General features: G+C 40.9%; 1 protein-coding gene and 1 long non-coding RNA gene across 23 annotated transcripts in view; one reads left to right on the top strand and one right to left on the bottom strand.

Moving 5' to 3' along the window:
* LOC308180711 overlaps nt 1-20,653 on the top strand; it is a 39,301-nt gene extending 18,648 nt beyond the window's left edge. For 8 of the 14 annotated variants that reach the window (XR_013941150.1, XR_013941151.1, XR_013941153.1 and 5 more), the window contains 4 exons: nt 106-10,852; nt 11,895-12,049; nt 17,905-18,267; nt 20,035-20,653. This is a non-coding gene — a long non-coding RNA (uncharacterized lncRNA). The remainder of the gene's footprint in view (nt 1-105; nt 10,853-11,894; nt 12,050-17,904; nt 18,268-20,034) is intronic. The other 6 variants (XR_013941152.1, XR_013941155.1, XR_013941159.1 and 3 more) reach the window with 3 other exon arrangements.
* Nucleotides 1-24,441, bottom strand: part of HTR1F (5-hydroxytryptamine receptor 1F) — a 120,729-nt gene extending 96,288 nt beyond the window's left edge. For 5 of the 9 annotated variants that reach the window (XM_080553750.1, XM_080553751.1, XM_080553749.1 and 2 more), the window contains exon 1: nt 23,515-24,433. The gene's annotated coding sequence lies outside the window, so the exon portion shown is untranslated. Of the gene's footprint in view, nt 1-23,514 lie in introns of all 9 variants that reach the window. The other 4 variants (XR_013938859.1, XR_013938860.1, XM_080553754.1 and 1 more) reach the window with 2 other exon arrangements.
* Between the last annotated feature and the right edge of the window lie 457 nt (nt 24,442-24,898).

Below are 24,898 nucleotides of genomic sequence, written 5' to 3'. Positions count from 1 at the left end.
GATAATGATAAGTAAATCACACTAAAGACATAAAATTCTCAGAAATCTATAAAGGTTAGGGAACAACAGAAAAAATAATATTAATAATCTCTTGTCTTTCTTTAGGGTTCACAAAATAAAGGAGTTCATTGGCCCATCTTTCAGAAGCATAACAGGAAAATGCAGTAGAAATACAGATGATTTCAACCTGCACTCAAAGTTACTGCACCACCAGAGGGTTAAGCAGGTAAATCTGTTTCCCAGCTAGGCAACTGCTGAGTGATTCTCTTGACTGTGATTTTGGAACTTCACAATGGCATTTTTGTATGCTGCACTGTTGGCAGGTGAGTAAAATCTACACCCCACTGCTTCTCCCCATCCTGCTGTTTTGAGAGTTAGAAGATTGTAGTTATTTGTCATAATTTTATTTATTACATTTCATGAAACAAGATTTTCAGGGAATGGGGTTGTTAGCAACAGTCCTCACCCACCTCCATGATTCCTATGTTTTCAGACTTTAGTCATTCTAGAGCTCAGTTGTGCTTCGTGTTGAAATTCTTTATTTACTACTGAGACAACCTTTTATAATAAGCATATAAGAAGATAGTCAGATGCTTTGCTGACTGGAGAAGAGAGATGGAATTAAAGGGTTGATTTGCCATGAACTTTTCCTTAACCTCCTGAGCTTGAAAGAACAGTTTTTCTGTCTGTTTCATGTCTGGTTTAAAATTTTCTCAGAAAGGTGTTTCCTATTTGATGCTGTATTAAAAAGCATAGGTCTTCACCAGCAAGACAAGTGAATGTCTACAGAAGTAACAGGCATAGGACTTTTGGTCTGAAGGTATTTTCTTTTGCAAGTCTGGAGAAGGGAGGAGGGATGGAAGCATGAGATGGTGAGGATGGAATTGAAAGCCCCACTGAACATTGTTCTGCTTTTGGACTTCTTTCTCTTGCTCCTACAAAATATACTGTATAGATCAATAAAGGAGTGAAGATTCCCCCTTACTTTTAAAGCATTCATTTTCATTGTTTTGAAGGCCTGCCTATGAGAACAAGTTATTAGAAATTATGGTTTTGTTTGAAAACTTCTGCACAGAAACTAACAGCCAAAGTTGGTCATTTCTCACTACTCGCTTAAATCTGTGCAGCAGTGTGTCTGACACCACTGCACAACACCAGAGGTTAGCCTCATAGTATTCTCTCTTGTCACAGGTGAAAAAGCAATTTGTGGTGGTGTTTTCTTTTTCTCTTCCCCAAGTCTTGATTTGAAACTGTACAATAAACTCTGGGAATGCTGGGACTGGGGAGTAGCAGAAGCTAAAAGTCAGTTGTATTATTCACCTGTATTTTGCAAACTTTTCCCATTTTCAAGCTGTTGTCAGCCAGCAGAGAGGAAAAGTGATTCTGTGAGATCCCTCACAACCTCATGATGGAGATGCTGCTGTCTGTATTTGCAATCACACAGCCAGGTGGCTTGTGAAGACCCAGTTGCTTTGTCAGTTTGCACAGAGGAGGATGAAATCTAAGGAGATAATTTTGTTGAATTCTACCTGCACCAAATGAATTTCCAGTAGCTCAGCTCCCTGGGTTCAGAAAAGTAGTATTCATTTTCAGGAAAGGGTGTGAGGCAGCATGAGGATGTACAACAATAAGGCTAAGTGTGAATACCCCCAGCTGAATTTTGGGCCCTTTTCACAGCCCACGTTTCCTGTGGTTGGAGCCCTGCTCCCTGGCAGAGCTGGACAGGCATGCCACTGCTGTCCTGGAAAGCAAATTTCATCCTCTGCATTGCTGCTTTATGATGTCTTTCACTAGCTAGGTGAAGTAAGATTTCAGCTGTGCTTTCGGTGGTTGCAGGGGAGCGTGGTTTTGAAAGGTTGAAAGAAGAAAGGCTGGTGCATAATGCAGGTCTGGATGTAGCCGAGCAAGGCTTGTTTGCTGCGTTTTGCACAATGGCTGTGACAGCAAGAGACACCATTTCTGGCAGGCAAAAGATCTTTGGAGATGCTTTACACAGCCAGCGAAGCTGCCTCCAGCACCTGTAGTTAATTGTGATGCCTAGAGGATCAGAAATTCCTTGTCCCCCTAGTTTTCAGAACTGAATCTTTATTATTCTTTTTTAGTGCTTTTCCAGTGTTTCTGCATATTTAGAGCATGGGTGGTTTTACAGCAGGGTATTGAATTTATGTCAACAACAGCTCAAACGTAATAAACAGTACAAGCTTTAGGGCACTGGAACATCGAACCCATAAGAAATGGTCCAACCATTTAATTGAAAGTAACAGTGTGGATGTGAAACTTTAAAACTATCAAATTCATACAAATGTTTGTTATTCATTCCACAAGAAAATGTGATTTGCTTACTAGAAGATTTTTTTTTTTTCCTCTCAGTGCTGAAGAAAAAGGGGAGGCTGTTTCATACAGGAGGGAAAGTGACAGTCCCAGTTTATACTGCCGAGTGGTGTACAGCCTGTTGCTTTGCTTGCCATGAGGGGCAGAGCTCCTCTAAAGAAGGGTAGAGGGTAACAGTACAGTACTAAAATATTTCCCATCTTCTGTTTCCGTACCATCTCCAGAACCCATTTCTGTGTGTCCCTGTGTTTTATAACACTTTATTATCTCCTCTTTCTACAAGGCCTTCCCACACTTTCTTTTCCTGGTCCTTAACCAGACTTCGTGTTCTTATTCTGCCACTCCATTTCCAGTTCCTGACCCAGAAATCTGTCAGGTGTGGTGCGATATTGCTGGGACAGAGCAGAAGTGGTGGTGGAGCTGGGGGAAGGAGTTAAAACTGGAGACCAGGGAGCTTTAAAGCACAACACAATAGTTATTGTGCTCGTTCCTGTCTCTATGGCAACAATAATGCAATGTTTTTCCCTCTCCACTTCCCATGGTTTCCTCCTGGGCTTAGCCTGTAGACCTGCAGGGCATGGCTGTTGGCCACCCCTTTGTTCAGCACAGGGACTTGAAGGATGCCTGTGCAACTCTGAATTGGTGGAAGGGCTGTTGGGAAATTGGAGAGAGGTGGAGAAACAGCTAGGAACCTCTTTGTGCAACTATGTCCCTATGGAGATGGATAGATGCTATCGTGAGGTTTTCCACCAAGGAACAAAAAGGGTCTCGTTAAAATGGCGATGGGAGCTGGTGCTATAGGCAGTAATGTTTTTATTAGTATTGTGGCAGAGATCCTGTCAGAATGAGAACAGTATTACTAATATAGGTGACCCCTCAAAGACACTCTTGCCCTTGAATGCATTATTTTTACTTTAAATTTTATATTATTGAAGGTTTGCACAAACTGCATAGCAAAAATAGACTTCTGCAATAACTTCTCTGAAATCAAAGCATTAATAGTGCTGAGGCTGTGATTAAAGCAAACTGAATACCTTAAAATCTCTGTGCATCTTTAAATTACTTTCTTTGGATAATATATCTTATAAAAGCTGAAGGCAGCTGAAAGCTCAGAGCATTGTTCAAACAGTGAAGCAGAGTGCTATCTCAATTGCATTTTCTCCTATGCCTGCTATCTTGGTAACTATGCTTGCATTATAAGCTTTTTTTTTTAACCATTGAGGTACCATCATACTGAATGAGGTAGGGTGATTACTTGGGAGTAAAGAGACTTTCTGATATTCCATAAATGCAAGTGTTCCCAGGTGCATTTCTTGTGGCTTGACACTGCTGTGCCATTTGGATAATACCAGAGGGCAAACTTTGGAAAGGTGTAAGAAGTACCAAGAGACAGAAGAAAATGTTAGAAAATGCTGTTGTGACAGATGGTGAGATGGTAGGCTGTTCTCAGATGGAGGCAACTTGATGAGCTTTACTTCTCCAGTCTGGAGAGCTTCTTGAGAACAAGCTGGGAGCAAACACACTTAGGAAGCTGCAGAGCAGCTTTCATCTGTGAACTCTAACTACTGGCAGAAAAAAAGTTAGTCAGCAGCTCTCTAGGTAGCTGTATTAAAGCTGAACAAGTTCTGCTGGTGGTTTTGGTTTGCCAGGGCTTCTGGCATAAAGATCTGCCAGGAGCGCTGGCTGGAATTCATCATGCCTTGGCTGAGAAACATTAGAGCTGGCCACAAGTCGTGGGAGAGCAATGGTGGCATTCCTAGCAAACCAACAGCACTGGAGGAGCCAAACCAGTGCCTGCCTTGAGCTTTTCTGTCAGTGGTCCTTGACTTAGCTTGCAGTAGTGGAGCATCCAGATGCTGCCCTCTTGGCTGCTGGTCCTGCTGGATGTATAGCATCATGTATGGTGCCTTTATGGCAAGTAGTACCCTTTTTTTTTTTTAGCATATCTCTTCGAGAGTTTGCTGAGGTTTTGGCTAAGATGACTTGCAGTCTTGAAAAAGGTATTTAGATCTACAACTGGAATGCATCCAGCTATGCAGCAACATTTAAAGTGGAAGTGACACCTGGCCACCCGACAGAAATGTAAGCTCCCAGGAAAACTGAGAGTTCAATGATGGAAAGCTGCAGGAAAATCAATTCAAAATACAGATGTATTCACTTTTTGCCTTACCATCTGACTGAAGTTAAGTTGATAAGCCATTTTTAAGCATGTGTTCCGTTTCACCAAAGGTCTATGCTTATTATATAGATGTTTTCCTATCCCCCAGATTTTTTTTTTTTTTGGGGGGGGGGGGTGTAAACCTGAGCATCTTTTACTTCTTCCACTCCCTTCTGTCCACCCTTTCTGCCATCTTTCAATCATATATGTAAGTCTTAATACCCACATTAGAGACCTTTCTTTCCCCACACATTCAGAGCCTACTGCGTACATGTAGCTTCCAAAGCACTGAGTGGGCTTGATGTACCATCAGGCTGGAACGTGTTAGGAGCTAATTCTGGGATGTGTGAGTGCAGGAATTGTCATGGGAACACAGCTGATAATCAAGAAAGATAAAAGTTCCAGTAGGAAAACAGATTATGGGAGGTTTCTCTGATGTTGCTTGAAACAGTCTTAGACAGAGAATGATTTTGAAATTATTTCAAAGGAGACACCATGCCGTGGAAATCCCTGATAAAGCAAATCACCAGTAATAAATAAAAAAGGACACTTAAAATCATTTTTTTTTCCTAGTTATACAAGGACATAAAGCTGTCATTCTTCTAGACCCTAATAATGCAATAAAATCTAGGGAGTTATCTTCCCCAGACTGAAATTCTGCTAATTAACTTGGGTTAAAAAAAATATAATAATCTCACTGTTCTTTGGTGACAGAAAAGGAAGGGTTGAATTAGCCTGCTGCATAACCAGCCACCAGTCTTTTAATCCAGTTTCCTAGGGAAATGGTCCTTACAAGATCGTGCTGTCTGTCAGTCCCCATGTGTTCCTTAGAAGTCATTGCCTGGTTTTAACTACATATGCAGAGAGATCAAGAGTTCCTATATGCTTCATGAAAACATGCTGCCAAATAGATACCAGGCAAGCCCCTGCTAATGGAAAGGCCACAGCATGAGTTCAACCTATTATTAGACATCAGAGAATCTGTATGAGCAAACAGAAGGACTGAAAACTGTTGTAGGAACAAAAGCTACAAAAAAGCAAGCTTCAAAAGGTTCACTGCTCAAAGAACTTGTTGGGAGTTGCGATACTAAGCTCTGTATGCTCTCTTCTAACCAGTGCGGGGCCTCCTATAATTAAACCGGCAACATTTCTGTGATGAAAAGCTGTATTCAAAGTCAGCAATCAGTTGACATTGCTGCATATGGGGAAGACAGAAGCCTTGGAAGGGTCTGCAGAACCCACTGTGAATGTCTCGTGTCACCTTACCGGGATGGAATAGCTGCAAAACTGAATTGCCTTTCTCCAATTCTTATCCTTTATACTTATGCCTGGCTACAGGTAAAGTCAGGGACACATCTCAGATGTGGAGGCCTCCAAAACCACATGCCTTGTTTAGAGCTTGCTTGAGTGAGTTTGCATGTTCTTGTACCAAGATCACAAACTGAGTAACCTTGAGCTAGAAGACACAGAGAAGTTTGTCGCAGGAAGATCTGTCAGTCCATGCAGTATACATGTAGCCCGTCATTGCAGAGTTCAAGTACCTTTTACTTGTCTACGTATTTTTCTTCCTGTTGCCTTGTTAAACATGGAACGTGCCTTACCTTGCCTTATGGGTGGGAGAAGTGAGACACTGGGAATAAATGATGAGACCAAAGATGCATGCTTCAGCAGAGGATGAAATGAAGAAGGAACCCTCAGTGCCACAGACTAGAGGTGACTCTTGTGTGCTGTGCTGTGGGAAGGGGCAGCCTCAGGCTCTCCACAGCATATAAAGCTCTTTCATATGGTCTCTGCCCTTCCTCCCTCCTCAGACGAGCTGTAATTCCTGTTTATGCTTTTTGATTGCACTACAGCATATCAAATATCCCAGAACTGACCGTTACACCAATGCTTTTGAAGTGACTTTCAGCGTATCCCAGTGCAAGACACTGTATTACAAGCTTGGCTACAAAAGTGGCTTGCTACCTTCCCTTTCAGCAATTGTAAGCCATGTCTAGAAATGCTCTGAATTAGCTGCTAACAGCCTAGATTGCAGTTCTGATTGCACAAAAGATATTGTTTCTTAATGACTTACATCATTTGATTTATTCTTTTAAAGTCTCTGTGAAGTTTTTAGCCAGGTACTTTGTCCCCAAATAGTGCTCTGTAAAGGCTGAACTTCTGCAATCCATTAACATTTCCACTGGCCCAAAAATGTTATTTCTGTTTCCCTGCTCTAGATGAGCAGCCACCAGGCACTGCCCCACAATACAGCCCGGCTCCTGCCATCTTGTCGAGGAAGAACCAGCCTGAAGCCCGCTCACAGATGGTGTGGAGCATGTTCTCCAAGGCAAGGGGGCTGTACAACATTTAGCATTACCAGGCAGAGGAGGAAATTTCAGAATCAGCAGATCCCTCACAGCCCTTGTGCTGTCCTCTTGCAGGATGCAGAAGCAGCTTTCGTACCTCTGTTAGCTTGGCTTCCTCAGCATGGTGCAAGGAAGGAGGCAGTTTCTCAGGCAGTCTGATGCAATCAGTGTTCTCTTAGACAAGACTCCTGCCTTCAAAACTTCCTCACAAGCAGCGCTGTAGTCAGCAGTGAGCATAAAATGGTGGTGCTGGCTTGTGTGCATGTGCCTGAGAGTTGGCAAGTTAACAGTCGGACAGCCTGTTCAGATAAGGTTTTGCTTTTACCGTCACTTCCCACGTAGAGCCTGGTGCCACAGTCTGTGCTACAGCCTCCTTGTTATCATGCTGGAGAACTTGAAAAGCAGAGACTGCACTGGGAATATTTTTATCTTTTCAATTGATTCGTTTGTGTGTTTACCTGGTTCTGATAGGGACACTTCTTCTACATTCCACTGATTCCTCTAGTCATATATGTAAAATGGCATTAAAAAAAAAAAAAAGACAAGCACATGTGCGCACACACACCCAAAAAGATCTGAACTGGTCTGCTCACTGACTACTTAGATGTAACTGGGAATTTAAATTGCAAACAAATAGTAAAAAGTAACTGTCTGGATAACCTTCCAACAGGCAGAAACACCTTCTGAATTACCTTCTTAGTTCCTTCCTACAGCACATTATCATCACTTCAATCTAAATTGAATTGAATCTAAGCCAGTTTACCGCAACAAATGAGATGCTCTCTTGTAGATGCTCTGGCCTAAAAGCTAGGTGTGACACTGCTCACTCTTAGAGGCATCAAATGAGAGTGGTGAGGACAGATCTGTGTAGCTTCCTTCACTACAGAGGAGCACTGATTCTCACTGTTTGGGTAGGTTTTAGGAGGAGCAGAAGATACGAAGAAGGGTGTAATTTTCTCATTTTCCTCCTCCTTCTCCACCCTCAATATAGAAGACTTTTTCTTCCCTGGTGGGGAGGTATCTGTGCCCTGGGAAGAGCAGTTCTGCCTACAGGGTCTCTCCATTCCTTCAGGGCATTTCTTTATTGCAGCTCAGCTCTTTCAGAGTTGGTGACTGTTGAAGGCAGAAAGAGGAGAATCTGAAGAAAGGAGACAGGGCACCAACTGTTTTTCTTACTGAAGGCAAGAGCAGTACTTCTTGATCCTTACATTCATTGATTCCTACAACTCTTTAAAAGGCAATGCATCTAGTGATAACATTTTCTTGACAGGTGTTGGTCCAAGAAATTTGTAATGGAATGAGAGGGGTATGATCTGTTCTCATTAGCACAGAAAGGCTTTCTGTTTCAGACGAGACAAACAAGTCTGTATTTCCTGTCTTCTTTAATTATTTCAATTTATTAAAATATTTGGTTTTATGTTCTTAATATCCCTGCAATGCTTTGAGTTCTTGGGTCAGTGAGTCATAGTTAGAGCTGTACAAGAGCAATCCTTTTTTTTTTTTTTTTTTAAATATATATATAAATGTCTTACTTTTCAGGCTGACCATGTAATTTTATCATTCATCAAATGATCCATGACTCTCTAGATTAAATGAATGAATTTCCAGCAGGTAAATTTGCTTGGGCTCAGCAGACAAAGCTTTATGTCAGGTTACTGCCAAAAAAGTCTACGCAGTATTGTCTCAATAAAAAATGAAAGTAAAAATCAGTTAGTCACAGGTGTGCTACACATTAGATTAGCAGAAAAGGCATCACAAAATGATGACATTGCAAAATAGTTCACTTGGAAAAGGATACACAAGAGTTGGTCACACCTAGAATATGTATTGCTTTTATGAAAAGAATTGGCAGAAAAAGTCAGAATCACATTTATAAGTGAAGTCAGTTCTGATGAAATAAATCAGCTCCTGACGCTTACAGTGTTCCTTCCTGCGTAGATGGTGTTTCAGCCTACATGTATTTTCAACAAATCTCTCTGCCAGTCTACCTTTAACTTTGAAATTCAGTGCAACAGCATGGAACTATCTAGATTCCTGTGCCACTTCCAGTATGGTGCCTTACAAGTTTATTTAAAAAAAAAAAAAGATGTATTTTTTCCCTCATTCTCTTTCGTGGTTACAAACCTCTTTTGCAGGTGTTGGAAGTTAGATTTTGGCAGATAGCTGCATCCGGGTCAGAAAAATGTTATATAACTTCTCATCTTTCTGCTTTTTAATTCCATTTTAACCTTTTTTTTTCTTCCAGCTAAATTCTGGCCAAATCTCTCTCTCTCTCTCTCTCTCTCTTTTCCCTTCCAATATTTCTCCAGTATTTCTGCAAGAAGATTGTTTTTATGAATTTTCTGACTGAGATAGAGATGAGCAATTTCTAAACCACCAGACAAAGTCCCCTTTGGCTGCCACAAGCTGATATTAATGTTGCAGTGGTCCTGATAACTGTTTGTGTAGAGGTCACCAGTTTAGCCTCACCACATTCCTGAGAAGTCGCTGTCATTGCCATATTACTTGGGAAGATGAGAGATGAGCTTCCTGATCTACCATATCATCCCTGGCTTTGACCATAGACAGCGGTCTACCACTCTCTCTGAATCAAAAAAAAACCAAAAACACACAACTGAATGGCCATTCTTTCATCTTACAACTATGATGATACAACCAGTGAAAAACAGGTGAGAGCAGTCCTTTATGGAAAAGCAGCACCTCAGTGTTAGTCCATAACAGAAAGCACTTGCCAAAGAGAATCAGGACTGATTCTCCTCTTTCTCCATCCATGTGTCAGGATGTGTCCAAACACAGCAGATAACTTGCAAGATGTTCTTGCAAGTGATTTACATGGCTGTGGCACAGACATTGAGATTGTAGTGTATGGTTTTTCCCCTGGTTTTCATGTGTTGCATCAGATAGTCTTCATAGACAGGTCCTGAGAAAGATTAATTTAATGGGATTTTCTGCAGAATTAGTATTAGATTTCTTTTTGGTTGTTGTTCCAAATTGCCAAAAATATGTTTCCCTATTCATTTGGACATAAACACAAAAACATTGGATGTTGCATCTCTTGATTTTCTTTTATTATTCACTTTTACCCCAGCGGAGGTCAGCTTTGCCTGTGCTGGGGAAAGGTAAAACAGCTCCAAGCTTGGGCGTCTGCACACCTAACAACACACAGTGCTGGTTTCTTCCACCTTTCCACTTGCAGCTTCTAGCCAAAGCCAGTTTCAATCCTTCTTCTTACATGGGGAAAAATGTCCTTTGAACCAGGACACACAAACCTTAAAGAGTGCCCTAGAAAGATGCTTAGAGAGCCATTCCTGATGCTGTTGCATGGCTCCTAGTCTGAGAACAGCAAGAACAGGAGAGCCAAAGTGCAGTGTCCTCCTCTGCTGTACATGAGGATAGAGCTTTCTACTGGAGGCTGCAAGAAGAGACTCCCCAAAAGAGCTAGAAGCTGCACCTGAAATGTGCTCTCCAATTGCTGAATTATTAGGAAAACAGAAATACTGCCTTTCTTTTGTAACTCTCTTAACTTATTTGCTGTATCAAAACTTAGAAAAAAAAAAGCATCTCTGTGCTCAATTTTTTTTTTCCAAAGTTTTTATTTTATTTATTTTTTTGCTGGTAAATCTACTTGGATGTATTCAGAAACAATTTTACCAATTTAAATTGCAGTGTTTCAGCAAATACATGGTTCACCACAAATATCATTTCCTCAGCTTCATCGGTTACAGTTGTTCTTCAATGTTAGTTCTTCAGAACATGAATGCAGGTACCTCTGGGTAAACATTTCTTTTTTTTTTTTTTTTTAAACTTCTATGTTCACAGAGCAGTACAGAGATCACTAAGTTGCTGAAAACAGTATGGGGAACAAGAGTGCTCTCCCTAAATGTATCATGGATGCTGGACTTTTTTTATGCTGCAACTTTATATATTATTTAAACTGTTCAATGGAGAATATAAATCTTAGTGTCAGAGTAGGAAGATGCTGGGAAGTTTGTGATACATCCATGACAGACACAAGGTAATCAAAACCAACTTTCCTTCTGAAAAAAAAAAAAAGCTCTGAAAAGCTCTCCACAACAGTACAATATACCTTTAAATGCCAGAGATAAATTCAGAACTGCCATGAAGAAAATACAGTAGAGTTGTGAGAGGGCTCATGTTTCCTGCATGAATCTTGACTTCATTGCAAGTTTGCACCCATTCTCCAAAAAGAGAACAAGGCGACAAATTCCCTTCCCACTTGGCATCATTTTCTTTCCATTCTTAGTTTAACTGTATTTTATGTATTTTCTCTAGTTTTCCAGCGTTCTATAACAAAGCATTTAAGAGGTAAGTCTTCCATAGAGCTATTTCTTTGATTTTCAGAATACCTGAATTTTTTCTATTTCTGCTCAAGTGCTATCAGCAGAAAAAAGACCAGAAAACAAACAAAAAAAACAACAGAAAACAACAACAACAACAACAACAAAACACCCAACAACAACCAACATTTGTATTCTGTAGTTTAATGTAAGGCATTTGAATGTCTTATTTTAGAAATGGTTTGTGGTTGTTTGTTTTGTTTTGCTTTGACTTTTTGCTTAATTTAGCAGAACTTCACCTTTTCACCTAACATAAATATGTCTTTAAAATACAAAGTATCAGTAAATAAGCCTGGAGATTCTTAAATAACTTAAGCTTCCTTCAGTATATGAAATAAATCACAGAGTTACAGGGCATAATTTTCATCATGATGCCCAGACTTCCACAAGTTTTTGCTCCAATTATCAACCTTAATGTAAGCAGATATGATGGTCCAAAAGCTGAAAAGACCTCCCGTGGGAAGGATGACAGTGGGATGCACTAGCAACAGAGTAGGCAATGCAAAAGAGCAGATGTATTGATGCTGAGCAAAAACATTATAAAAGCTGTAAAAAAAGACCCTTAAAAATACCTTTATTAAAACGTTCAGTGTAATGTGTTATTTATCAGAAATAATTTGGTTCTGTAAAGAGAAATATCCTCATGTCTGAGAAGTATATGTACATGTACCCAAAATTCTGTTATTTTCTCCATTACAGAATGGGCTCCTGGTACTGCCGCATGGACACTGAAACCAGGGAGGCTGCTTGGGCTGAGACATGTTCTTCCTTTGGGAGGCTCAGCTGAGACTACATGATTTATTTCTGCAAAACGGAAGCCTGCCTTTTTTTGAAAAAAAGTCTCCAGGCTTGAGGTAGGATGATTAAATCAAAAGCTAAGCTCTCTTTGTACCCTGTCAAAATCCTAGTACTGTGCACTACAAAATGGCCCAGCTATTTTACCTAAGAAATAAAAGTAAACGTTTTTTCCTCGTGAAGCTTAAGACTTGACACACCATGGAGCTGCATTCACAGAGTAGTACTGCCATATAGCTACTTGCTGTTACCATGCTTCATGCAATCACTTATTACTTGTGCTGAAAAAGTGGGAGAAACTGAAAAGAATTAACTCAGCCAGGTCAAATCTTCTCAGCAAAGAAGGCAGAAATGAATTCTGCTGCCACAGGGGCGACAGTCTAGGCTGCTCCCACTGTGGAAATGGTTCAAACAGAGGGGATGATTCAGGCAGAGCCCTAATGTTTTGGATTTGCAGTTCCTGGAGATGTCTTCTCTTTCGAGCAGCTGCTCACCTTGATTGTGTGTGCTCTGGCTCATTGCAGCAGCTCTGATTTAACAGAACATCATTGTGAGCAAAGAAGGTCCCTGTCTGTTGTAGTCTGCTGCCCTAGCATCGTTCGATCCTGCCTGTGGTTAAAGCCTATGACCAAACCCAGGCAGCTTCAGTGGTTTTACTTCTGTTCTGAGTCTTCTATGCTTCATGTGATCTCTCTTTAAGTCCCCCTCACAAACACACAGACCTAATAGTTTTAACCACAAGGCTAGTCTTTGAATTCTTGGCAAAGCAGAAGTCTAAAAAAAACAAGTTGTATTTATATATGATTAAACTAAAACTAAGTAATGTCCTTGTTTCACCATCTAGCCCTACAGATCCCCACTGCCATGGGCTGGGACGTGCTCTAGTTTAATAATGGAGTTCATAGAATCATAGAATGGCTTGGGTTGGAAGGGACCTTAAAGATCATCAGGTTCCAACACCTCTGCCATGGGCAGGGATGCCACCCACTAGGTCAGGCTGGCCAAGGCCCCATCCAGCCTAGCCTTGAACACTTCCAGGGATGGGGCATCCACAGCTTCTCTTGGCAGCCTGTTCCAGTGCCTTACAACCCTTACAGTGAAGACTTTCTTCCTAATGTCTAGTTTAAATCTACCCACTTTTAGTTTAAGACCATTCCCCCTTGTCCTGTCATAATCTACCTGAGTAAAGAGTCCTTCTCCATCTTTTTTATAAGACCCCTTTAAGTATTGAAAGGTCACAATGAGGTCTCCCTGGAACCTTCTCCAGGCTGCACATCCCCAGCTCTCTCAGCCGTTCTTCATAGGAGAGGTGCTCCAGCCCTCTGATCATCTTAGTGGCCCTCCCCTGGACTCACTCTAACAGGTCCACATCTTTCTTCTGCTGGGGCCCCAGACCTGGACTCAGTACTCACTTCTCCAGCCTGTCCAGGGCCCTTTGAATGGCATCTCTTCCTTAGATAGATAGAGATATCCTATAGATATCTTACCCTTTCCTATGTGTAGAGATAGTCAAATCCCCTTGAAATGTTGGTACATGGGTTGCTGCATCCATTTCCACCCCCTCACTCCACCAGACGCACAAGTGGTCTTTGGCTGGGTGCAAGGGCAGCGCTACCAACCAGTGATGAAGCAAGAAACAAACAGAAAAATTCACAATCAGACAGGAAACATTTAGATGTGGAAGGAAGTGGCAGAATGTTTTCAAAACTGCATAGTTCAAATCTTTGGTTTAGTGTCCCTCAGTTAACATTTCCATTTTTCTATTTTTGCCAATGCACATTACACATTTTGTACCTCAACAAAATGCTCTTACCTAGTCAATGGAGTTTGAGGGCTGCTCTCGTGAGTGACAGCTCCTCCCACTCTTCTTTCTTCTCACCCTCTTTGGTTTCATAACCTAGCCTTTTTCTTATGCTTTCTCCCCTTTTCCCACCAGTACCCAAGGAAGAAACTGTTTAAATATTCAGAAGTAGGGCTCACAGCAGCATGCTGTATTATATAGCCCTGAAAATGTGCAAGCTGTGTTTTCCTCTTTTCTTTTTAAAGACTAAGTTGTTACATTCAGAATTTTGCTAGTTGTCATTAATGATTGATATGCTTTTTCTATTTTTTTCCCTAACTTTCAAAATTAGAAACTGACTGTTTTTCTGAGATTAAACATCATGCTTTAGACAGAAATCTTTAATGCAACCGGTGATGTGCACCATTGAGACAGTAGCTGATTATGAAGGATGATATCTAAAAAAAACCAGCAAATCTTACCATGTCTAACATCTGGTTTTCTTCATTCATATTTTCCACACTTTTCTGGTACTTTTATATTAAAAACAGGTGAAGATGCAGTCCAGCTATTAAGCATCCTTCCTTCGTTTTTTTCCCCTTTCTATTAGAGAGATTTAGTAGTTTGAAGTGACTAAAATAATTAAACGTGGTCTGCTATTTCTTAGATGTAGCTATATATAACAAAAGATGTGTGTCATTAGCCTAACAAACTGCCAGGAGAGCCAGTAAATGGTTTCAGTGCAAGATCAAGAATGAGGCTAATGAACAGCAAACTCTACTTGTTACCTGAGAATAGAGAAATGAAACACAAGTGCACTAAAGAGAGATAATTAAGGAATGCCATCCTGGTAAACCTGCACTCTGTGTGAGTTTGTGTTGGCCAAGCTGCAAGGTTCTGGAATAGCAGACGAATGTTTACGAAAGTAAGTAACGCTAGTTTCCATTTTAACGCTTGCTTTTCCTGATGGTGTTATCTGTTACATGTCCAGCAGCTATGGATGACAGCTTAATAGGTCATCTTAAATAAGATATACACACAGAGCCGCTGATCAAATATTACATAAGTAAGTAGATGAGACATTTGTTTTTTAGATGGTTACAGTGGATTAAGAATTCCACAACAAATATATAAATTCCTGTCACAATACCATGTACACAGAGCACAGGCTTTTTCACTAGGGACTGTGCAATTGATTCACCAGAGAGCAACTCATTTTCTAGAAAAGTGTCAGCTTTTGGAAAGCTCCCATTCTTTGCTCTTACTATGGGATTTGGAAAGCCCACCACATAATGATACCTGCTGTCAGTAGCAGATTCTGTGCTTACGCCCTCTTTCCTTGTCTTTCCTTAGTAGCTATATATAAAAATAGGTCTGTTTTCTAGTTCAAATCTACCTTTACAGATGGTTGAAAGTGCCATTGACTTTTATGCCAAAATCTAATGGAGGCATCTTAGGCTGCTCATCTTACTTCTTCATTTTGTCATCAGTCTCTCAGTAACTGGCTGGCCCTAGTGAAGAGAGCTTTGTCTACTTTCCCCAAGGAGAAAACTTGGTGTCACTAGGCCATTGTAGAAATGTGAAATGCAAAAAAAAAAAAAAAAAAAAAAGAAAAAAAAAAGCCTCAACCAAGCATATCTAAACAGAAACAGATGTCTGTACTGCTGGAAGATCCCTGCTCGCTAGCCCACGAGCCACAGTGTGCCCTGTGCACATAATACATGTTAATCACCATTTAGTGCAGTGGAAGCAGCTGTGCTCACACTTCAGGGCACCTAACAAAGGTTTCTGTGACTCAAAGAGATTATTACTGTTTTTTTTAGAGGTTTTATGGTTCAAAAGAGCTCCAGTGGAATGAAAGATTTAATAGCATAATACCAAGGGGGAGATAGGTTGAATGTTTGTAGATACAGCAACAGGGTTTGTGAGCCATTAAGGGTAGAAGGTCTGCTGGGAACGCACTGGAGAAAACTTTGTAGGACAGAAAGATCCAAATCTGGGTATGGTCTCAGCTATTGTGCTTATTTGAAATGGTTCCCTCTGCAAATAAGTTCCAGATCCCTACCTGCCTTTTGTCTTAGAGGGAACTGGTGGTTTGCTCCAATACGTTTCAGGAACAAATTAACATTGATGCAGCTTGGATGATTAGAAGATAGGGACTTAAGAACAAATCAGGGAAGTGACAGTGTAGACATACCCACAGGTCCTCATTAGTAATAGAAAGTAGTTCTTTATTCTAAACATAAACATCCTAAAATATTAACTAAAAAACAACAACAAAAATACACCAGCAACAACAAAAACAAAACCAGCAAAAAACAGCCACCCTAGGCTTTTAGTCTAGATGAAAGGAAACATACATTTCATCTTTCCCAAAACAGCAGGGACCTTTTTTGCCACTGGCAACTGTCAGTCTTCAGGTAATTTCATAATAAGTCCTGCAGTACAGTCCTTGAGAAGAGCGAGGGTTGGCTGGAAGAAAAAAATCAAAAGCCTTCAGTAAAAGGCAGAGTGAGAATGAGCTTAATTTATAACCCTAATGTAAAAATTCTTTGTGCAGAGGAGATGGTAATGATGCTATTATGTTGGGCAAGCCCAATATAGAAGATTGTTTATGTAGATACAAGTGTTAGAGAGGGCAGAATGTAAGTCATTTCCCTAAGAAAGATATCAACTGCCTTAAATGCAGCTTTTACAGAGACCTAAATGATATTAGACTCCTAAAGTTTGACCTCCCTGTTTTCTTGAGCAGATAATTGTATTATTTTCTTGTTTTATCTGGTGTGTTTGGATTTTTTCAATGTCACTGAAAAATGTCAGTATCACTGTCTGCTCCTGGCTGTCCTCCCTGGATGGGTGGCCCCTGGCCCTGGTTCATTCCCTCACGACATCTGGACTGTCAGTGGACCCTGTTATCATCCCCTGGCTCTGTCTGTCTAGACCCTGTGGGCCTGTGTCCCCTTGGTTGAGGCAGCACCTGTGCTGGGGTCACTTCAGCTCCCTGCACACTCCCCTTGCAGAGATGCCCTGCTCTCACTGTTCCTCATGTGCCTAAATTCAGGATGTGGATGGCTGTGTAGCAGTTTTTCAAAAACTATCTGCTGATTACATCATCTGAACATGAGTCAGCCCTGTGATGTTGATGTATGTTGGCATGAATGTCTCTGACTGGTCAGTCATTTCTGATCTTCCGTTCACCCTCTTGGTTGTTCGTGTCCAAGAGCATCTTTGATACTCATTCTTTTGAGCTACGTTTCCTGTAAAAATTTAAATTCCAATTCCACTGTTCAACTTATTTGCATTCCTCCTCAACCTGGTATCACCTGCACACTTACCAAGTGTACAAGTTACTCCCTCTGCTAAACTGTTAATGAATAATTAAATGCTAAGTATTATTAAAATTTTAATTAAAACATTACATGACACCCAGGAGAGTCTCCTGGTCAACCACAAGTGGTACATGCCTTGCAATTTGACAGTAGTTGTAATAATGAATTATTAAGACCTATTTTCTAAGTAAAGTTTTCCAGACAGTGGTACACACCCCTTCTAATATTTTCACTCAAGCCGTATTTATTGCTTTGTGTCTGTGGCAAGTTAGAAGCTTGTTCCGTAGTTACTAGGATTTAATATAACAACAGCTGGAAGCATATATTATGATAACTGGCTGGGCTGTGTCTCTAAACAATACTGGATGTGGTCCAAATTTGCCTGCGTTCTCTGATGGTTGTTGAGAGACCAACAAACCACAGCCTGAAATCTCTTCCAAAGATCATGTGTTAATAATAGACGTCTCCATTTCAGTTCTCTCTTTTGGTTTCAGAGCTCTCCCTTCTCTTCAGTGGCTCAGTGACCAGTAGTCATCACAGTGAGCTAGGAAACTTGTACTCTGTGGGCTCCATCACTAATAGACTGGTTTGGCCAAGCCATGCTGATCTTTTATAATCTAGCACAACACTAAGGATAAGAGAATGAATACTGGTAGTTACTTGTTTTTTTTTTTTTTTTTTTCCACATTAAACTTCATAGATAGTCTTATGCTTAGTATGAATGAGCTGAATAGATTTAATGCTACTTAATCAAGAGTGTTTACACCAGGTAAAAAAATGGGAATGCTTTCCTTTTCTTCCATAGGAAAGATCAACTCTTCTTCAGCAAAAGACCAAATTATGGCCCAACTCTGTATCTAGAGACTAATGAATGTGGTTATGATACAAAGAAATCATCTGCACCTTACAGCTGGAAAATGCTTGTTTCTCATATACTAAAGTATACTACATATACTACTACAAGTATTTTGCACACTGATTTCCCAACTAGGGGAAAAGCAAAAGCCGCAATAACTACTGCTGTCCACAGTGAATGTTTTTCAGTCAGGGCAGTGTCAGAGCATTTCATGTGAGTGCAATCAGAAGCAATCCAGGAATTCAGAAGACCAGGAAACAGACAGCTGAGGACAAGGAGAGCGTGGTCTGCCTGAAATCTAGCTGCTGTCAGGTAAGAAAGATGGTGAGACTGGGAGGAAGAAGGAATAGAGAAAATGCAATGTGATGCTGAAATCACACTATTGTGCTGACCCTAAGAGTGATTCACTGAGCTCCTCTGTCCTCCATCAGAGAAAAGAAGCAATAATCAGAGAACGTTCAGAATTTCTGTCCGTGAAAAGGCCCAAGCCAACTGTTCTGCTCTCATCAGTACGCTGCTATAGGAGCTAACTACAGACAGCTCTGGGAAGCAAGTGTTACTGTGGGCAAAAGGAATGAAATCTGGTTAAAATTAACTTTTGTTTCCACTACTGTGAGGGGAAAAAAAAGAGAGAAGGGGCATTTGACTGTTGTCTTTTTGTCCAGAATTGTTATTGCAGATGTGACTATGTAGTTACACATACAGTAGTTAAAGACTCATAAATTCTATTTTGAAGGTCAAAAGCCACTAAAACTTATTATAGTTTTGATTGTGATTTATAGCTGCAGAGATAGGATGTTCTACTCAAGCCAAGGGAAGCTGCCAAATGCAACCACACTTCGATAGGCACAAAGTACCCTTTGGAGGAATTCCTGGTTTTGCTTTATCATAAAACATCCATCAAATTGTAATCACTTCACTGTTGCACAATAAGTAGCTTTTCTAGGTTAAGTAAGCCAGTTCAGTCCTTCTCACCTAATCTGTCCAAAATTTACACAATGGGTCAGACCCTTCTGTGGTTCTCTTAGTTCTCCTTTCTGCTCTCCTCTCCTCTTTTTCCAACTGATCATGCTCCTAATGTTCCTTCATAATTCATCACAAATGTTACTCATTTTTATGGGTTTTGTATTTGGCCTCTATGAAGTTGGTGTGTGTGTTTGTATCAGTATGCATATATATACACAAGCAGGTAGCTAAATCACCTTCGCACCTCATAGTGACAGTCTTAGGAGATTAAGCTCTGTATGCAATGAAATATTCCTTGTGGTGAAGAATGATTTTTCACTTGTTTAGCTCCCAAGGCATAATGGCTGTGTTTGCTAGCGGGCCAGCTGACTTGCTAATTCATGCTTGGATGTTTTGCCAACAAGCCTTTGTATTTTCCATCACCAACTAAAAACCAGTTCAGTCAAGGCCTGAAACAGTTGCACACTTATTGAACATAATGAAGTGATGGTTTTACCAAAATGCAGTGAATTACTCTCAGAATGGCAACAGACTGTTTCTAGGGAGTAATAATCCAAAACTTTAATGGGTATGGCTGCTTCTTCATTGTGATAAGCCCTCAAAAAAAAAAAAAAAAAGGCATTTCAAAGTCCAGCTTGCATTTTGTCGTTAAAAAGCACTACTTAAATATATTCAAGAAGGCTACTTGTTTGTATGCTGATGTAGGTGGTTTTTTTTTTCTTTCTTCCAGTAGACAAAATCACAACTCGTGCTTTATAGAAATCCTCTCATTTGTTGATGAAGCCAGTGCATGGGAGTATTTAAGTTGAACCTTTTGTGGTGCTTAGCCGCTGATACCTCATGGTAGAACAAGCCGCGTTTGATATATAAAGCTAACTACCCAGGCTCAGGCTCCCTGCTTCTTTCCTGGCAGAGAAACTGCAAATGCACACACAGAAATGCACAGCTGTAAGAGTCAAACCTAGTTTTATATCTCTTCCACTTCTGAGTAAGCCTTCCAGATTATGATATGATACCCTCCTACTATAGGCAAGGGGAACTCAAAAGTAATTAGTTCTTAGAGTGTCTTGGTCTGTGTAGTTTTCTGTACTCTTTTGTGTTTTCTTTCTCCAGGAACTGAAGGAAAACTGATGACATGAAGAAAGTGTGAAGGAAATGACCAGTAATTCTATTCTCATACTCCATCACCAATTTGTAAGAAGGAACATAATGAAAGTAATGCTTGAAATTAAAGACGTATGAGACACATTCCCAATATTTTCTGAAGTATGTCCTGGTTTTAATTAAAATGTAAAGTGTACAAACTGAAGGACTTGCTTTTCTGCCAGGAGCAGCTGCCTTGTGCAACCTTTCCTACCGTGGACATCAAATGTCAACTGAAAAAAATGTTTTGTTCTTGTATTGAAACTCATACAGTTGGAACCTTTATTGCAATTGGAAACATAATGTAGAAGTAGAGGGCAATATTATGTTTCATGTATAATTAGTTTGCAAAAAAAACCCATAACCAAGGGACACGTTTTTGGTGGAATAACTTCACACAATAGAAGCAGAATAATGGATCACATTCATAGATCCTTCTTGCTAAACTCCATGACAAAGTAAATGAACATTTGTATAAAACTGCTATAATAGTTGAAGCTTGAATTAGAGAGTCTGTAACCTTTGTTTGTGATCATAAATTAGAGAGAAATCCTGCAGGCAAAATAAATGCAACACTAATTAAAAAAAATACAACAACAACAAAAACCAACAAAACCACCAACATTAAAAGTCAACAGATACAACCCATCAAATAGTGAAAACATTATATTGTGTACCTAACATTAATCACTTAGGATGCTATAGTACAAGTTGTCTCCAACAATTTCTGTAGTTACCTCACAGGTTAAATGGACACTTACACGTGGAGTTTGGTCATATAAAATACAAAGGTATAAAAAATGGTTTCAAATACTAAAGCTGACTAAAGTCAGTGTTTCTTTCGTTCTCAAGCTACAAAGTTTTTTTCCACTGTTTCTGGGTGAAGAGCTAATACTAGGGGCAAGCCACTGAATCTGGCAGGTCATAACAGTTTTTCCAATGAATAACTTGGGGCAAAAAAAACATTCTACTCTTGTAGTTGTAACTTCTAGCAGCTGTGCACCAGTAGGTTACAAAAGGGATCTAAATTTTAATCACTTATGTCTTAGATGCTAAAATAGTGGTATGTCATTCTCAGATGTGGAACTGGCACAAAAAGCACTGAGCATCTGAGAGATGTCATGTGCAGTATGAGCCTTTTTGTGTGTGTCTAACCCCGGCTCAAGAGGGATCTCAGTATTGGGAAGTCAAACTCTGCAAGCAATGAGTGCCTCCTGCCTGTGTGTGTTCGGTTAGCCCTTTCATTTGCTGTCTGGATGAAAAAAAACAACACAGGTAATTTGGAGCTTGCAGAGGGGAAGGAAGGAAGGAGGAGGAAGCCTGGACTTGAATATTTGCAGGTTTCACTGAAACCAGTGAGAGACAGAAGCAAAAACCTGTGGGAAAAAACTAAAGCAACAGAAACTCAAATATTTTTTCCTCAAGAAAGCAGAACTTCTGACTTACCTAAGAATCTATTTTAGTTCTTGTATTAAAATTTCACAATGGTTTGTGGTTCATTACTTTTTTTCCTTTGTTGACTCCACAAACACTTCACTCTCCATGATGAAAATGAAGAAACTTTCAGATATTTATGACATGCCAAAGATAGAAGGTGCTGTCTTGCCCATGAGTGTTTGATAATTATGAAGAGGCATAGGCTGGGGTACCAAGAGCAGTGTGCTTACAGTACCTTAAAGCAACCTGATGTAAAGGTCAATGCTGTACTCTTTGCAGTATTCAGGCAGTAACATTCCCTGGAGTTACTGATGCTCTGAACAGCATTGTTGGCCAGTCACTTAAACATTCATCTCCTATGTGCATAAGAAACTGCACTCCCTGCTTCCCAATTCCTCTTTAATGCAACACTGCAGGAAGTTAGAGTCTGGTGTCAGCACACAGCAGCACACGGGTTTGGGAAAAAAATACAAACTTTGCAGATTTGTTTCTTGGGTCAACAGCTCTTAATATTTAGCAATCTAGAAATAAACAACTAACTTACATTCTATCCTGTTTTCAACAATAACAAGATAAATGATAGATGGACATAAGTTTTTGGAAGATGAATTCAAATATAATTGTAATGACAGCAAGCAACGTTTTAGAGCAGAAGCAAATGCTATGCATGTTGAAGGGTGTGTGGCATCCTTTTTCTCTTCGATTACTGAGACTTGTCCTCAAGCTAAGGTCCCTAAAATAAGTCCCCAAGATTAAGTGTTGTAAATCTCTCCTTCTGCCTTTCCTTACCATTGTTTGTAGACTTCTGTGGCTCAAAAACTGGAATCACAAAATCTTGTGCTTGGCTGCTATCAGATTGGTATGTGTGCTTGTGCAGAAGCATATGTACCTGTATGCACAGGTAGGTAGATCAATACATAAATGGCTTCTTGGGAAGCAAAGAAACAAGATCAATGAAGAGCTACAGAGTCTACACTAAGCTGAGTTTTTTTTCTGAGTTAAAACTTGGAAGTATTGCTCGTATTGTAGAGCTAAGTTCAGGCCAGTCATATTTACTAGCTATGAAACTATTACTCTCATTTTTCCCTATTTTATGAGAATAAGAGAGTCTTTTTTCCATGTATATAGTAACTTTTTTTTTTTTAAATAACCTCTCATTTCTATTTTCCTCATGTAAATGTCTGCTGGGTTACTGCTCCAAGAACAAGAATATCTAATAGTAGAAAGCATAAATATACATGAGATAATAATATCTGACAAAGCAAAGACACATAATCTCCTAAAGTTTTATAATGTGCAGAAAGCCTGGGGTTGCCCGGTGTCATAAAGCATCCAACTTTATGAATGTATGTAATTAATATGTATAAAATTAATTCTCTCTCAAACAAAAGCCTACCGGATTAAGAAGCTATACAAATCATACAAACTGTGCAATTCATAGCATGTTTTGATCACTTAAATAATTATAGGGCTGAGAAGTACCGCTTGATTTGTTTTGGGTGACCTTATCTTGGCAGGATGTACGAGTTAAATTAAGATGAAAACAGATGACAGTTCACATGTTGACATTATAAACTAAAAAGATTCATAGCCTACTTGGATTTTCAGATGTGAATGCCAGCATACACAATCAGTCAGCATACAGGACTGCATGTGTGTAGCATACACATATATATGTTGTCTCAGCATCAGCAAAAATTAAGCTAAGGAAAAGCAAAGTCAGAGGAATGATGTCACATGAAATCTCGTCTACGTTCAGGTTAATAAAACAAGTAAATGTATGTGCAAGGCTGGTATGAACTGGGAAGGTTTCCATTCCTCAGTCCAACTTTAGGATAAAGCAGAAACTGAGTCCTGCTCTGTTAGAAACCCCAGCGTTTCAAGTTCTCCAGCAGTACAAGAGAAGCTAATTAACAAAAACCAACGGACAACAAAAAGAAGCCAGATAAGCCATAAATATCTGCAGGTATAAGCACACAGCAAGCGAGATAATGAAAAGTTAGTCAGATTTACCGTTTCAATTATCCAGCTGGGTGGGTTGGTGGGGCTTGGATTTTGGGGGGGGGGAAACGCCGGGAGCCGTTTCCACGAGGACCGGTCCGTGCGCATCCACTCCGGCGCCGCGGAGCGCGAATCAGCAGCCCCGGCTCCCCCCTCGCCAAAAAGGCGAAGAAAAAAAAAACGAAAAAAAAAAATTAAAAACCACGAAGAGGGGAGGGAAGGGAAGGGGAGGAGGCAGCCGGCGGCCGGGCAAACTCTACCGCCTGCGCTCCGACGCCGCCCCGACAGCTCCTCTCCCGCTCCCCGGCCCCGGAGCGCTGCGGGAGGCGGCTCCGCGGAGAGCCGCGGGGAGGAGCGGAGCGGATCGGAGCAGCCGCCAGGGGAGGGCAGTGGGCTGCGGGCTGTGGGCTTCGGCGTGGCTCCACCCGCGGATCCCGGGTTGCCCGCACCCGCCGAGCCGGCCCCGGTGGGCCCCAGGGTGTCCGAGGTGGGGTGGAGGGGCTGCTGTGGGGTTGTCGTCTTCTCGGTCTGAGCCTTGCGCCGGGGAGGGGAGTGGGAGGGGAAGGTCTGCATCAGCCGCCCATCTTCTGTGGGGTTTGGGCTCCTCCGAAGTGCACGCTCTTGGGTGAGGCTGTTCTCCGAAATGTTATGGCCAGGCTGCGAGGAAGAGTTGCTAGGCTGCGTGTGATGTGGCGTAGGGGTGGACAAGGATGCGCTAAGCGCTTCTGCAAAGGCAAAAGACCAGCTGGCAGAGCAGCGTGTTTGGACGGGGAGATTTTTGAAGTGAGTGATACCTTGCTGCTGCTCAGATGTGCTTGAGATGTAATCAGCCTGCTGTCAGCTGCACACCTTTTCCGTCCCTTTGCTCTCTCCTTGGCATGCAGCACTGGGCCTCCCAGCTTGACACGTCCCTGTGGATGCTTCTAGTCCATCATCCCAAAAAGCTGAGAGGTCACGGATGACCTAATTGCAAGCAGTACTTTCTGCTCCTTTTTCAAATGCTATGTGCAATTTACTTTCCTCATGGATATTTACCTAGGTACTGAGTGATCCTAGGTGCTAGTTAGTAAACCATATGTGCCCCTTTTTTGGCTCACGAGGTTTGTTGTTTGCTTGGACCTCTGTTTATACAAGTCTTTGCTTTGGAAGGAAATCAGAAATGTGTTTTGGTGAAACCAGCCCCTATATACCATTGCAAACTTTGATCCCACAAATACTGTAAAAAGGTGAAAGTTCTAGGGGTTCTTTTATGCCTTTGACTATTCAAAAAGGCAAAGGAAAACCTAAGTAGATAGCAGCTCTAACACCTACCTGCATCACACAGCCACATTGTAGTTCCATAGGTCTCTTTAGAGGTGGTATCCCTGGATCATTTGATGTCTGCCAGGATCTGAGG

This window comes from Anser brachyrhynchus, assembly GCF_964034855.1.
Source record: "Anser brachyrhynchus genome assembly, chromosome: 1".
Classification (NCBI taxonomy): Eukaryota; Metazoa; Chordata; class Aves; order Anseriformes; family Anatidae; genus Anser; species Anser brachyrhynchus.
This window is presented reverse-complemented; position numbering and strand designations above follow the sequence as displayed.